Genomic DNA, 4,448 nt, shown 5'->3' with positions numbered 1-4,448 from the left:
TGTGTGTGTGTGTGTGTGTGTGTGTGTGTGTGTGTGTGTGTGTGTGTTTATGTTTGCATGAGCAGGATTAGAGCTGCGGTCGAGCCATCAAACACGCTCAATCTTAAGTCATCCAGCGAGTGTGTGTGATGGGGGGCTGACGAGGGGACGGGGACCTATTACACACACTGTTACACACACACGCAGATAAAAACATAAAACCGGGAAAACACACTCCCACAAATACCATTTATGTGTGTAAATACAGGCAGAGTGTGAGCAGGAAGCTACAAAGGTAGAGACGCACACACACACAGGCTTAGTCTGGGTGATAAATCTCTCTGCTGAGGGGATCGACAATCTCACACACACACACATACACACACATCCCTGTTTCCATGGCAACCACAGCAAGATGGGAGGGGGAAGAAAAGAAAAATCGAAAGAGGAGAGCAATCATTTCATCGCTGATCAAAATTAAAGCCTGGCTTTGAGATGGAGCTGGCAGAGAAAGAAAGATGGGAGCAGGAGAGGGAGGCAGGGAGGGGGGAGGAGGGGGAGGAGCCTGCAAACGAACAAAAAGTAAAGGATCGTGGCATCAAGCAGGCTAAACGATGGAGGAGAGCACAGAGGTTCGTGTGAAGCAAAGAGTCCAAACTTCCAACATAAACGAAGTTTAAACACCTGAAACCTGCGTTTGTTATACTGCCCAGCAGGGGGCGACGCCCACGATCATAAACACAAAGGAGAAAATGAGCTCGCTGCTCACCTGATCTCTGAGCTCGCTGAACTCTTTCATGATGATTTTATGTTCTCAGGTCTTACTGAATAAAACATCTGACCGATCATGTGACTGCGGTGAGGTTACTGTCACAACTGATAACCAATCAGTGCAGGAAACAAAGGCCAAAGAGTGCAAATATTCACCCAGTTTCCCCCTTTCTCCCTGTAACCTCCGTCCAGCGTGTGCTGCAGCAGGTGGAGCAGCTAAATAAGCACGGCGGTGGGGGTGTTAAACGTAAAGGTGTTCTCTGTAATTATTTCAAAGTCTGCATAAGGTCCCGACCCCTCCATTATGAGAGCTACAGCGGGATGTCTGGTTCGTGTCTTCCGAGGAAAAGCCCGGAGCGCGGGAAAAGGTCACGGATGATCGATCTGACAGCGGCAGGGTTCAAAAGGTCACCCTCAAATCAACAGTGGCATATGGAAGAGCACTATTTCAAAAACAGCTGACATCTTTTGCATAATGGCCCGTATTTGAATGTGAAATATGATACTTTGAACAGCCAACACTTTTTGCATAATAGAGCCAGATTTGAATATGTGAATAAAATATGCTAACCTCGGCTAACCTATCATCACGGCACGCCGAGGCGCTGATGGGTAGGTGGAATGGAAACGCTGGTTTTGGTTAGGCAGTGTTCGGGCCGATCCGGGCGAGGAGGTTTGACGATGTCCGCTCGTCGTCTTTGCACCAGCAGAGAGCCGGCGTTTAAAGAAGCAAATGGCACCGCCATCAATCATTTCGGCTTCTTTTGCTTCGCTCTCCATATCTGCTCGTTCTGCACATGCTCACATACACACCACAGGGGAGATGTACAGGATCCATGCTTCACTGCAACACGGCACTGCTGTTCAGTATGCACCCTGCAGAGCATGGTATGGCTGCAGGCCTGACAGCTATTACACAGCTCAGTGTGCGTCTGTGTGTGTCTCACTGTGGACTGTGGGTCCAAAAGGGAACTCAGAGTCGATGCAGAGTAAGAACATCTCCAGTGACAGGCCTCTCTCCCTCACAGAGAGGCACAGCTACATGCCCAGTGGCGAGTACTACATGGCTGTTAGCTAGCCTAATATTATTCAAAGGCTTAAAGCCACCCGGTGGGCCCACAGTCAGATCCTCACAAACTAACAACTTGTTTTCATCTTTCCTCTTTAAAGATGTTTTTAACTTACAAACAGCAGTTACTGGTTGTCCAAAGTGGGAAGTTATTTTTTAAAAAAGTTATTTCTTTGTCTCTGGGAACAGTCCATTTACTCTCTGCAGTCAGCAAGACTTCACATCCGAGTTATTCCACATGGAAGTATGGTTTGTGCCTCTGTGGGGAGACGAGTCACCCGCACAAACAGGAAGCAGCTATGAGAAAGGAGGAAATGGGGCACTTTGAACCAATCCACGATTCCTATAGTGCGCCAAAGCATCCTCGTCACCCAGGCCTGCAGACCAGGGACAGACCAGACCAAAGAAAGTCTTCTTCTGCCTTGGAAACTTGGAAACTGAGAATGTTTGCCTTCAAAATAAAAGTTGACCTTACCAGTGCCACAAACATGCTTCAAAAGGCACTTATATTGAAGGGCACCAAAGAAATCTCAAGCTTTTTGGTGTAGCATGTTCTTCGCCACTGAATTCAACCAATGACAGAAACCTAGGGGAACCGTTCACCAACCGGTTGGGTTGAATCCATGTTTTTCCCTGGTGACTGCAGGTCGCCCAGCAATCTGCATGGCTGCGTGCCTGAGACGTAAATCTGTTTCATCACCTAAACCAGGGGTGGGGGAACTCCAGGTCTCGAGGGCCAGTGTCCTTGGTTAAAAGACCTCCTCAACAGTTCTCCAGAGGCCTGGTGATGAACTAAACATTTGATTCAGGTGTGTTGACCCAGGGTGAGATCTAAAACCTGCAGGGCATGGCCCTCGAGGCCCGGAGTTCCCCACCTCTTACCTAAACTAACAGAGAAGTCTCGATGCATGAACACAGCCAAGTAGTTTTACAGGTTAACCCGACCAAGAAATCCTGCTGCCTCTACCAACTGAGTAGCTGTGCTGCTTAAACCTAAACACACGTGGAAGATCACGCAACCTTTACATGAGTGGAACTGTACCGAAAACAAGTAAATACCAAACATCCTGACGAAACTGGTCCCAGTTCTTGAACTGGTTGAGAACATGATTCCAGCCCAGACATCTGGCAGTAGCTCCGCTGGAGCTGTTGACTGACCAAGAAACACAGCGATTGGAAGAAGAAACCAAAGTAATGCAGACTGGATCCCGAATCACACACGTCGCTACATGCTTTTAGAAATACTGACAGTGTGGAGAGAGCCGCCTTTCTCAGAATAAACTGCGTGATTGGCTGGTCCAAAGAACACAATGAGTAGGCGGTCCTTCAAGGCGGCCCAGGACACAGTGAACCGCCTCTGAATGAAGCCTCAGGCATCAGTGCAGCGTCACCCGAGCGCCTTCGGGGCGCCTTCGGAGCACTGCGTAGAGCGATCGGCGTCCTCTCACAGGTGCTGTGAGCAGGTCTCTGTGGGGTCATACGCTTTACATTTTTATGACCGGCTGCATGTTTCGGGTTGTCGTGTCACGCTGGATAAACCTGGAGTGAGCGACTGCAGATAAGTGCATGAGACTTTTGCATAGCTCTGCTGCCTGTTCTCAGTTTTTATGTCCTTCAGCACCAGCAACCATGGTTACGCTCCAGCGCTGTGAGCCCTTTAATTAGAGACAATCACACTCTGAATTCTATTGTTGTAAACCGATGACTCTGACTTTATTGACGAGCTCCACATGGCTTTAGGAATCAAAAATGTGCGAGTAAAGCTGAATTACTGACATTTTAGTTATTCTGACATTGAGCTGGATCCTTTCTGGACTGTTTGTGTACACATCACCAGCTCCAATCTGCAGGATAATTAATCTGCTGTATATAATTATGTGATATTTGTTACAGCCCACATGCTCCACTCTGTGAGCTGATGCACATTTTGCACACATTGTTCATCTCTGCAACAATGCTGCCCAGCTCTCACTAACGACCTGTGGCATAACTGAAATAAGACCTTTTAAAAATACATTAATGAAACAGACCTGCCTAAAAAAAAAAAAAAAAAAAATCACAACAGCAGCTCAGTACAGCAGGGATTACTCTGTGAATAATGTAAAAGCAAAGGTGCAGTGAGAACAGCCGGCTGAGGAGGAGTGAGAGTGTGTCAGGATTTTCCATTAAACACAGTTTTCTGTCCCCGTATCAGAGCCGAGTATTCCATAATTTACATAATGCTGCATATTACATCAGTACAAAGTGGAACAGGCATCATATATGTTTTATAAGCAGCACTATCTTTGCTTTTTTTTTTTTTTTTTTAAAGAAAAAAGCTATGCATCTGGGAGGCAAGAGGGTGCTGTAGAGACCAAGCTCCTCTCCAGGGTGTTAGATAACCAGCTCGAGGCGTCTGCTGCTGGTGGAGCTGCACTCCCTGTCCTTATTTTAGAGAAGAGGAGAAAAAGAATGCTATAGTCACACCAGAGAACCACTGTTGACTGAATGCACAACCAAAATTATTGCCATCGTGCGCAATTAGCTTGCAACCGGTTTAGAACTGGTCTGCATCTGGTCTGTAACCGGCCTGCATCCAGTCTGTAACCCACCTGCATCCAGTCTGTAACCCGTCTGCATCCAGTCTGTA

General features: G+C 47.3%; 1 protein-coding gene and 1 long non-coding RNA gene across 3 annotated transcripts in view; both read right to left on the bottom strand.

The window, feature by feature from the left end:
- The window catches only part of eipr1 (EARP complex and GARP complex interacting protein 1), a 48,048-nt gene that overhangs the window by 10,823 nt on the left and 32,777 nt on the right, over window positions 1-4,448 (bottom strand). The window lies entirely within an intron of this gene.
- Window positions 1,396-4,446, bottom strand: LOC121815831. The gene is made up of 2 exons (XR_006055382.1): window positions 4,411-4,446; window positions 1,396-4,243 (listed from the first exon to the last, which is right to left on the bottom strand). It is a non-coding gene; the product is annotated as an uncharacterized LOC121815831 (long non-coding RNA).

This window comes from Haplochromis burtoni, unplaced genomic scaffold (genome assembly GCF_018398535.1).
Source record: "Haplochromis burtoni strain Fernald_Lab_line unplaced genomic scaffold, NCSU_Asbu1 Contig_321, whole genome shotgun sequence".
NCBI lineage: Eukaryota > Metazoa > Chordata > Actinopteri > Cichliformes > Cichlidae > Haplochromis > Haplochromis burtoni.
Note: the sequence above shows the minus strand (reverse complement) of the source record. Positions and strands in the feature narration are given on the sequence as shown.